Raw genomic sequence first — 12067 nt, 5'->3', positions numbered from 1 at the left:
GTTATTGCCTAGAGTTTTTGTGTCCTGCCTCTCTTTATTGCACTAAGCTCCGGTCTCGAAAGAGGACCCCGCTCCACGTTAGGTGTATTAGGAACGAGAAGTCGTGCCTATTTACACCTAGCATTACAATAGGGTCATATAGGAGGCTGATGTCCGTCTTCTCGACATTTGTAAAAATTCCAAGATAGCCGACTTATGACCAATTTTCTATTTTTGAAACCATAAATCCTTTATATCTCCTCTGCTTTAACAGAGAGGTTTACAGGTTGTAACGAAGTGGAATATAGTCTCTGAGAAAGGCTTTTTTGAGTAATGAATTGGGACATTCCTTTAACTTCTAAACTTTCGTGGTTGCATAATGACTCTTGGTTGTAAGGTTGGAATGAGTCTCCTTGGTTACTGGTCACATCACTCCTCGAGAATGACTTCACTTGGACATCATCTGATCTTGAAAGAGTTAGGGATTTTGGTCAGGTTAGACTAAATGCTTTATGCCACACTATTTCGTTCTGTCCCACAATACTTCACACTAACGCACACTATACTACCGTATCCCATACACTTTAACATGGCAGTCCTATGGTACAGTCTTGTAACTTAATTATAATTTTTGTTACTGAACTTGGAAATCCGTAATTTAGTTACTATTAAGAAATTTTCTTTCTTTACGGTATTGTAGAAAACGGTATTATTTTAGTATAAACAACTGTATCCTAAATATACTCGACATCACAAGTACTGTGCCTACAGCGATTAATTATGTCCCCAGAGATAGGCCTTTTATTGATTCTAATAACTTGTAAGTAATTTCATTATTGGATTTATTTCTTTAATTTAAGCTGTACCAGATAAAGGTGAATGACCCTTATCAATCTTAGTGTTTACTTGATGCTTCAGTCAGGGTGTCTGTAAAATCACTGTAATTACAAGTTGTCCTGTCTGTTGATCAACGAACCAGATACTGGGTATGAATCAGCAATATTAGGCCAAGTCGTAACTCAGATAATTATGCTACTGTATATATGAGAATGTCACGCAGAATACTGAATGCTCCTTCCTCTCTCCTTCCCAGTATCTATCTATCTATCGGATAAGTTTACGTGAAGCTACAGAACGTGGTGAATGTTTTTTACGTATCCGATAGAGCCAGGATTCCGGGGGCTTGAGTGATGAGTTAATGGAAACGTGGCCCATTAGATTGGGCAAATTTGGGCTGTTTGGACATTTCTACTCCTCACCCTGCCCTTGGGTGGGCAAGGTCTGCATGATGATGATGATTCTCTCTCTCTCTCTCTCTCTCTCTGGCCCGTATATAATCATTAGACATTTCGAAGACGGGGTGGGGGGGTGGTCGTTTTCTACTAAATCTGGACTTGCATACTAGTCAAAGGACTGCTGCATGCTTGTTATGGAAGGGTCTGGGACTCTGGGTGTATGTATAAGCGATGCTGAGAGCAGCACAAAACTTAACTACGGAGAGTAACTCTTTTTGCACTGATATTAAAAAAACAGTCCGTAAGAAAGCGAATCTTTAGGCATAGGGGGGTCCCTATTGATCTCCGTGGCTACGGGCTTGATATATATATATATATATATGTATATATATATATATATATATATATATATATATATATATATATAGGTAGAGAGAGAGAGAGAGAGAGAGAGAGAGAAGACTGCAGCACCAGTCGAACATAGCAGTACTCCCGAGGTGGACGGTAAGCTGGTGATAGGGAGAGCTGGAGGTCCCGTTTCACCAGCCCTCAGGACTTGATCTTGATCATCTCCCTTTGCTGCACATTTTCAGTGCTTTCATTTACACAGAGAGCAGGCCAGCATACTCTCTTAACCCTTCGTGGGCAAGGGGATACCAAGTTACACCAAACGCTGGTGTGGTCCCGGCGGACCCCAATCGTTAACGGTGTATTTCTGCCATATTCATAAAGTTATATCTACTAAACTTTGTACATATGTTGGCCAGGACACGGCACGTGCAACCAACCCACCAAGTGTCCCTTTTTGTTTTTATAAATTATTATTTTAACAAATTTTTTTTCATTTTGTATCACAGTTTTATTAAGAAGAAAGGACGAGAGTGTCAGTGCATATTGCTGTTATTGTGTGTGTGCGCACACACTTCTGTTACGTCCCGTGTGGTGACGTCACCGGAAGGGTCCTGCAGTGTGTAGGCAGAGCCTGGTTATTTGGCAGTGTGAAGCTGGTGAGTGCAGTTGTTTCACATTCTAATAAAATAAATTTGCAAGATTGATAAATGGAGTACATAAGTCACGGTTCTACTCGTGACATTTTTCTTGCTCTGGTCGGGCAACAAAGATCGCATTAAGGAACTGTTGAACATAGAGGATGGAAGTAATGCGAGTATAAGTGGCTGGGAAATGGCTGGGAGAAGGAGGGAGGTGAGAAGACAGGAAGAAATCAATAGGATAGAAGTTGTGGAAGCAATGAGGAAAGTTAAATTGGGGAAAGCCCCAGGAATTGATGAAGTGTGTGGTGAAATGCTGAAGCATGGGGGAGAGATAGTAGTAGAATGGATGTGGAAGATATGCAGATTGGCCTGGGAGGAAGGTAGAGTCCCGGAGGATTGGAAGTCAGGTATAATTATTCCCTTGTACAAAGGAAAAGGGGAAAAAGAAGTGTGTGGTAATCATAGGGGCATTTGTCTTCTTAGTATAATAGGAAAAGTGTATGGTAGGATACTTATTGACAGAGTTAGAGAAAGAACAGAGAAATTAGTTGGAGAAGAACAGAGAGGCTTTAGGAAGGGTTGAGGTTGTGTAGATCAGATATTCATTCTTAGATCTTTAGTGGAAAAGTTTCTAGAGAAGGGAAAGAAGTTGTATGCGGCTTTCATGGATTTGGAGAAAGCATATGACAGGGTGGATAGACAAGGATTGTGGAAAGTGTTACGAATATATGGAGTAGATGGGAAGTTGTTGAATGCTGTGAAGAGTATGTACGATGGTGCGAAGGCTACAGTGCGTGTGGATGGTGAACTAAGTGAATTTTTCTCTTTGAAAGTTGGGTTGAAACAGGGATGTGTCATGTCTCCATGGTTGTTCAATCTGTACATGGATGGGGTAATAAAAGAGGTACAAGGTAGGGTAGTGGATGTTGGAGTGGCCCTGGTGAGAGAGGATAGTGTTTGGAAACTCCCTGTACTGTTGTTTGTAGATGATACTGTGTTGTTGAGTGAAGACGAAGGGGAGCTACAAGGCTTGGTGGATGGGTTTGGGAGAGTGTGTAAAAAACGGAATCTAAAGGTGAATGTAGGGAAGAGTAAAGTGATGGTCTTTGAGAGATGTGAAGTCAGTGAATGTACAGCGAGGTTGGATGGTGAGGAATTGGAAAATGTGAGTACGTTTAAGTACTTGGGTAGTGTGATAAGTAAGGATGGAGGTTTGGAGGGTGAAGTGCTTGAAAGGGTACAGCAGGGAAGAAAGGTTGCTGGTTCTTTGAAAGCAGTGATAAGAAACAGGGAAGTGAACATGGAAGTGATAAAGTTACTACATGACAGTATTGTGATACCAACTGTAACGTATGGAAGTGAAGCTTGGACGTTGTTGGAAGGACACAAGTCAAGAGTGAGAGCAGTGGAAATGAGTTATTTAAGAGGAGCCTGTGGAGTCACATGGAGAGACAGGCTGACGAATGAGGATATAAAGGAGCGTTGTGGTGTGGATGTGGATGTGATAGGAAGCGTTATGAGGAACACACTGAGGTGGTTTGGCCATGTGGAGAGGATGGAGGGTGAAAGACTGACGAAGAGAGTGTATGTGAGTGAGGTGAAGGGGGGAAGAGGGAGGGGGAGGCCGAGGATGAGATGGAGGGATGGGGTGGAGGGGTATATGAGAGAGAGGGGTGTGAGTTGGGAGCAGGGCAATGAAATTGCGGGGGACAGGGCGACTTGGAGGCGCTTTGTTTGTGGCCACCCCAAACGGGATTGAGTCGTCTGGGAATATATATATATATATATATATATATATACAATAAATAATTTGGTTTTACTGATGTCTACCAACGACCTTTCGGTGGATTCGATCCTCCGACCCTCCGGTTAGAACGGAGCGCTCTAACCCACCGAGCCACGGCTGCTATACTAATGACCTGTGGGTGGATTTGATCCTCCGGTTAGAACGGAGCGCTCTAACCCACCGAGCCACGGCTGATATATATATATATATATATATATATATATATATATATATATATATATATATATATAATTGGATGGAAAGATTTCAGTAAATTTTGGGACATCAATAAAAAAGTAGCTAATATATATGATACGAAAAGGACAGAACGACCAGACAACTGACAAATTCGATGCAAAATAATCTTATCTATTCTCAAGGAGCAATCATAAGGTTAGTGTTGCGAATATCTTTAAGCGACAGGAACAGATCAACTTGCGTGAGAGAGCAGAATTAAGTCAAAGACCTTTTTGAAGTATTAACATAATAGAAATAGAGGTGAGCAGGTCATGCAGGAAGAATACGGGATAACCGATGGAGCATAAGGCTGACTTACTGGAATCAAAATGATTGTAAGTTAACAGAAAAAGGCCAGATAGAAGGTGGAGAGATGAGAGAGAGAAGTTTGCAGGCAAAGCATGGCAGAGATTGGCTCAGTCAAGGAATTCATGGAAAAGGTTGAGCTCAGCATTGGACTTGCAATGGCAGATGACGATGATTTTATATTATATATATATATATATACATATATATATATATATATATATATATATATATATATATATATATATATATAGATATATAGATATGTGTGTGTGTGTGTGTGTGTGTGTGTGTGTAAATAAATCACTTCCTAACGCGTGATTTATAGGTATGGTGGTATACACAAGGATAAAGTAAACACAAAATATCCCGAGCACTTTCTTGTATATACTGTATATATGTACAGTACAGATATATATATATAGATAGATAGATAGATACTGTAGATAGATAGATAGATGGATAGATATAGATAGATAGATAGATAGATTGATTGATTTATTGATTGATAGATATAGATAGGTAGATAGATAGGTAAATAGATAGATAGATAAATAGATAGATAGATAAATAGATATAGAGACATTGACAGATATATTGGTATGAATTTGCCTGGCCAATTGTTAAACCATGTATCTATCTATCTATCTATCTATGTATCTATCTATCTATCTATCTATCTATCTATATATATATATCATCAGCCTTTTGAATATACACTACAGGACTGGCCTATCCCGACCGAAGTGGGGACGATGCAGCCAATGCACCTCTACCAAGTGGCTCAGGCTGTCTGATAGAGATTGTATGTAGGGTGAGAAGTGCTTGTAAAAGTAACTGTAGTGTTGGAGTGGCTTTGGATGTGTGTGTAGTCTGTGAATCAAGTGTAATCGGTCCGCACAAGCCGACTGGGTGCAAGCATACTTTACAGTAACCGACACTGGTTCAAACACAGCACCTCTTGTATCCGCCAATGCAATACGTGGCCGGGTGAACACTCCCAAAGTTTATTACCCTGCCGGGGCGCGAACCCTGGTTCACCTGTGTACGAAAGGCACACTTACAACTGTACCACAGATGCTCTCTCTCTCACTCTCTCTCTCTCTCTCTCTCTCTCTCTCTATTTATATATATATACAGTATATATGGTGACATGTAGAGGTGTGCAGTACGTAGGAGGATTACTGGGCCTTGAAAGCAAGTTGTGATGCCTATTCACAGAGTCGGTCACCTAATATATATATATATATATATATATATATATATATATATATATATATATATATATATATATATATATATATATATATATATTGGTAGGTGGTGGCGACCATCATCCACTCACTTGATGTAGTGCTGCCTACTTCTTCCTAAGTCTTTATCATTCTTTTTCTGTGCCTGCCCTCCTCTCTTCTAATTTCTCCCATCTTTCCTGTCACTTCTTATTGCTTTTCTTTCCTTTACAGGTGGCTTTACATTGAGTGACAAGCCAAATGGTTTCCTGTAAGCCAAGAAATCATTAACAACGCTGGGTGGTAACCATATAACCAAACCATACGTGCTCCTTACGTGTCAACAAGTGGGTTGGTGGAGGGTTAGTGCCCCTCTCCGTAAAACAAGTAACTCAAAGTCAAACGGCCACCCCTTACTGGATTATGGCGTCTGGCTATATATATATATATATATATATATATATATATATATATATATATATATATATATATATATATATACACGAGGGGCGTTCAAAAAGTTTTGGCAACAGGGTTATAAAAGCAAAATTAATAGAGATACACATTTATTGAAGTTCACACTCCTTCAACATACTCTCCTCTAAGGTTTACACACTTCTGGAGCCGTGTCATCCACTTAACAAAGCACTCCGAGTACTAAGAAACAGGTATACACTTCAATTCTGAATTTATCCTCCTGGCAAGGTCCTGTTCCCTTCGAAGAGGATCCCGGCAAGTTTTTCTGACAATTTAGGGAATAGCCAAGAGTCACATAATGCCAGGTCAGGACGGCACCGTGTGACTTTCTGCTAGTAAGTGTCTAGCCTGAGCTGACTCCCAATCATAAAAACTGTTTGACTGGTAATTACCAGCCAATCAATGAATCGCTCTATCATCAGATTACAACGATTACTATCTCGACCACTTCTGTCACTCTCATCATTATATCTAAAAACACCACCAATGCTACAGCCAAGAAAAACATGTTGTTTGTCCATCCGTCCATGTTTTCCAAAGCAAACAAAATGGATCGGTTGTCATCACTGTTATCATTAATATCACCATCACTTGTGCTATTTAAAGCATATTGCTTTAACTGACCATTGATGGTGCAATTTACTGAGTTTCCACGTATGACACTGAAGTAACCACACACACACACACACACACACACACACACACACACACACACACACACACACACACACACACACTTACTTAAAGCTGTCCTTCTGCTACAGAAGACGACAGGTACCATACCCAAAGGGTTACAAGGCTTCTCATTGTCTTTGGTGCCAGCGTTTGTAACTCTGCAAACCAATACTGGGTCCACAAACTTTGACATATAGTCGGTATGACAAGTGCGGCTTTAGTACAAGACGTCAGTTTTGATGCTTCCATTGTCTGCACTCTTTTCTAGCCAGGCTCCAGGCTTCTTCTAGGCAAGTGGTTCCTTCACTCCAGAGGGTTCGTCGTTGTTTTCTATCATAGGCACTGGTTTCAAGATCTTTTAGTATGATGCTTTCTTTAGAGTTGTCCTTCTATGATCTGTATATCACTTCTTTTGCCTTTAGGTTGTGGTGTGCTTAAGGGAGTTCGCCATCAAGAACTTGGCGGGGAAAGCGATGGTCAGGCATGAGGAACATGTGTCTGTGTTATCTCAGGTGCTTTTTAGCCAGCATTTTTTTTGTTTGTTTGTTTGTTGACTTTGCTCACATGAGAATTTGTGAGTAAAGGGTTTTATCCTCCAATGTGAGTCGTAGGATGCGTTGTAAGCATCAGATATGAAATGACTCAAGCTGTTTGATGTGAAGCTGATTGGTACGAGTAGTCCAGGATTCAGCACCATACACCTATGTGGAGAGATATTCAGCAGTATGTATTGATATCTTCATCTCGATTCTCGATTTGGTGTTTTTAAAGACTTTAGATCTGAGACGTCCAAAAGATTCTGAGGTGAGGTTGATTCATGTCAGGACTTCTGCATCATTATGTTGATCCGTGAGCACACTTATAAGGTAGGTAAAATTTTCCATCTGTTTTCCATTTTTCCATTTATCTGAAATACAGGATCTCTGCTGGATTTTGTCGCTGAGATCTTATTTCAGTTTTATTGACATTTACTGGAAGCCCCCCTTGCATGATATATGATGGAGACTATAATGAGGCTTCGATGTAGGACTTCCGGGGTATGAACAAGGACAACACAGTCATCAGCATATTGTGTCTGTAGGAAATAAGCAATTTCAGTCTTTGATGTGCGTGAAGACATCTGAGATTTAAAAAGTTACTGTCCAGATGGAGCTGGATTTGTTTTTCATCATCACAGTTCATTTGTTGATGACTTTAAATAAGCACTTCAGTGAGATAGATGCTGAAAATGACAGGAGCCAGAACACATCCTTGCTTTTCTCTCACGGCCACGTTAAAGGGTTCCAATTTGCTCACACCTATGAACACTGAGTATTCATGCCATCATGCAGGCACCTTAGCATGATAGGGAATACGTTTGCAACTCCAAATTTTGAATAAGCATTGCGTAAAAGTTCGTTGTTGACAGTGTCAAATGCTCTTGTATGATCGTTTAATGCAACATGTAAGTCACTCTTCTGTTCGTGACATTTTTCTTGTATCTGTCGGGCAACAAAGATCATATCACATGTGCTTCGGTCCCTCTGAAATCCACATTATGATTCAGGAAGGTTTGATTCAGTCAGATGTTTTGTCGGTCTGAATAATATTATCATGGCTTGTATTTTCACAGCATTTACAGGGAAGGAAATACCGCGCTGTTGTCACAGTCTGAGCAGTCCCCTTTCTTCCTGTAGTTGGTTACAGCATCAAAAGCAAGCTATTCACATGGAATCATGGGAGCACTGGGAGAATAAATGGCCACCCTTTTTTATTAGTTCACATGGTATGCCATCAGGACCAGGGCTTTTATTATATTTTTAGAGATCAGATGGCCTAAACAGTTTCTGTAAGTGTGCGTGGGACATCGAGATTCGCTGCTTCAGGAGCATTTGGGGCGTTATCAAGAATATTGTGCTATTCCTGGTTTCTTCGATAGTGTAACGTATTGAAACGTGCCTATCTTTCGAGGACTGCTTGCTTGTCTTTCAAGAGGTGTTCTTCTGTTGATCAATATGGACTGTGTTGTGTATGGTTGGCCCATAGATGGTTTATATGGACTTGCAGAACCCATGTTAATCATTAATATCAGCCAGTCTTTACAGCTTTTTTGCTTGCTTAGTCTAACATTTCTTCTCCATGTCATTCAGTTTTCTCTGGCATTCACTTCTAAGAATCTGGAATTCAGCTTTTAGAGTTAAGCAGCTAGGATGAGCCAACTGGTTGTTATGTGCTATGATCTACATTGCAAGAAGGTCATGTATGCGCTCAGGATTTTCATCAAACCAGTCTTTATGGTGGCTTGTGGAGATGCCTAGGTTTCCTTCTGTAGTATTTTAAAGCAGTTTCTTAATGTTCATCCACTCTGCATCTAGGCTTGTTGCACTGTTGTTTGGGTCAAGTGGTTGGCACTGAGATAGCTTGTCTGTAATGGTGCTCCGGAAGGTGTTACAAGTTACCACACCCTTGAAAATACAGTACTACTGTTTAGTTTCTTGGAGGATAGTGTACGGCGCATTTGTGGGTGTAAAAGTAGTTGCGTTTGGTAAGTGTAAGGTAATGCTCTGTTGAGCACTCAGAACCTCTCATAGCTCGGGTACTAAGAATATGTCTTCGATCTCGCACTTAAAGTCACACAGGTAATTTGGCACTGATGTCCACATCGTGCGTGGATCCACGTGGCCTTGTGTTTATTCGTAAACTGAAAAACTTGATGAGGACCAGACTGTGTTCCGGTCATAAGGAAAGCAGTCTAAGGCCATTGTTCTTCATGTTACTAACGCCATGACAACCTACAATGCCTTGCCAGAGGTTCTTGTCCTTTCCTACTATAGCATTAAAATAATCAAGCAGGAGCTTGTCATTTTGTGATACTGAGCGAATGCTAGCACTGAGAATCATAAAAGGAATATCTTTAATGGGGTCCTCAGAGTCAAGCATTGGGGCATGGGCACTGATGAATGTTGGATATTGACCTTTAGAGAGTGGTATGCAACAGGATGTCAGCCTTTCTGATATACCTACAGGTGTTTATTGGAACATTTGTAGGAGGTTGCTATGGACTGTAAAGCCAATACTATGTTTTTTTCTTACACTGCCTAGGTATCCCTTCTGGAAATAGATATAACCTTCTCCTGCTTCTGTTAAGTTGCCCTCTCCTTAGAAGTGAAGTCTCAGACAAGGCGGCAAAGTCAGTTTTGTATCATTTCAAATCATGGGCACTAAGAACAGTCTCATGACATGATCGTGTGTCTTAGTTGGAATCAAGGGAGGTTTGTATATTCCAGGTACCAAGAGTCAAAGGGATTGATTTGTTTTTATCGACTGCAGTGTGGGATTCCTTGACAGGTTATCTCCGCAAGTAATGTGGAGCAGCAAGTGTTCAGATTACCTTGTATAAACCCTTTCTACATCAGGGGTAAGCAAATGAGCATCCGTTTCTTCGCTGCTTAGTCGCACTTGATGCTGCTGAAGGACTAACTGCTCCTACGCCATAATGCCAGCAACCTCAGGTCCAGTGCCGCCAATGTGCGGGACTCATGCTAGTGACTTCCGGCCACATCCGTGATTGTCACCCTCACCCTATCCTGTTGCCATAGTTTTTTTTTTTAATGTTGATAAAAAAGATGAAATGGGAGGAATGTATAGCAATGGGCTTGTGCAGTTAATGAATTTGGTTTGATGCTGAAAAAGTGCAATCTTTACCACAACATGACTTGGCCCTTCTCAGCCTGTAATGGTGGCATGAAGATTCACAATGGCTATCCACTGATCAGGGTTGCTGGAGTCTGCCGGGAGCTTTGTCTGCTAGGCTATACCTTCCATGTGCCTCCACTCACGGATTTGTCGTTCGGGGTTTGCTCCAGTTGGAGTAGCCTATCCAAGGGTAAACCGCAAGGCAGTCGGCTTAGAAACATTTAGTCTGACCCCTCCCTAATGGCCCTTCCAGCATGGATAACCCTGTCCTCCTGTTAAGTGTGGAGGGGATCTTTCCTCCCCTGGCACGGCCAACCAGATTTACGGGGCATGCAATTCCCCGTACCATAACAGGGTGGTTGGGACTCACACACACACACACACACACACACACACACACACACACACACACACACACACACACACACACACACACACACACACACACACATGCAGTATGTACAAAGAAGATCGTACACAATTTGCCAGGTATTTATTGAGGAGCAAAAGTAACTGACTAGGATAGCTAGGATAAGGCCACGACCACACCGGATGCTTGAGTTCATGACTGGTTGCGAGTAGGAAATCAGAATCATTGTAATCCATTGAAGTTCTTCCCTGCATCCACCCTCCTCCAGTGAGGCCACTTGAATTAATTATATTCATCCAAATTCACGGCCGCATCTACCCCTGCCACAGAGTTTTTGGTGTTCAGTAGGAGAAAGGTGGGCTTAGTCAGGAGGCTGGTATGAGGTGGGATGGAGGGAGGGCTATAGTGAGGCAGGGTGGACGGAGGGATAGGGTGAGGCATGGTGGAGGAAGGGTTGGGGTGATGCAAGATTGAGGGATGGCTAAGACTTGACTACACTAAGTTAGACCAGGCGTTCCATCATCAGGGTGAGAGAAGCAGCAACCAGGCCCAGCGCCAGCACGATGAAGGCTCCCTGTAGATGCCCCAGGTTCAGCACCCCGTCGCCACGAACCTGAGACAAATAGTTAATTGCCATCACTCACTTGCTTAACACACAAACACCTATGTCGTCCTGGAAATTATCGTCTGTCTTTGGAAGGAATACATGTATTACAGTGTTAGACAGAGAGTAAAGAAATGCGTTCATGACGTGTTAATGTTATCAAATGTTTTTTTTTTTTCTTGTTACTCATTGCAGCTGCTAAACACGTTTACTTTCAAATGATTAAGTGAGCAGTAATTAAAAATACTAATCCCTTCTTTCGTTTAGACAGGAACTTCATACTTTTAAGTAAATTAATGCTAAAGTTATTTAATGGAGTAGAAGTGATGATGAAAAAATAGGCCTCCACAAAGTCAGCAACAATAAATAGGCAGTTTGTAGCCTAATACAAGCTACAAAGTACGAGAGCTTTCTTCATTATTTAATAATTCAGTTGAAAATATAAAGCCGACCCAGCCTCTCTAACAATGCCATCACATAACAGTAATAGAATACACGA

Source organism: Coenobita brevimanus, chromosome 44 (assembly GCF_032717465.1).
Source record: "Coenobita brevimanus isolate Jiangsu-jjx chromosome 44, ASM3271746v2, whole genome shotgun sequence".
Taxonomy (NCBI): Eukaryota; Metazoa; Arthropoda; class Malacostraca; order Decapoda; family Coenobitidae; genus Coenobita; species Coenobita brevimanus.
Note: the sequence above shows the minus strand (reverse complement) of the source record.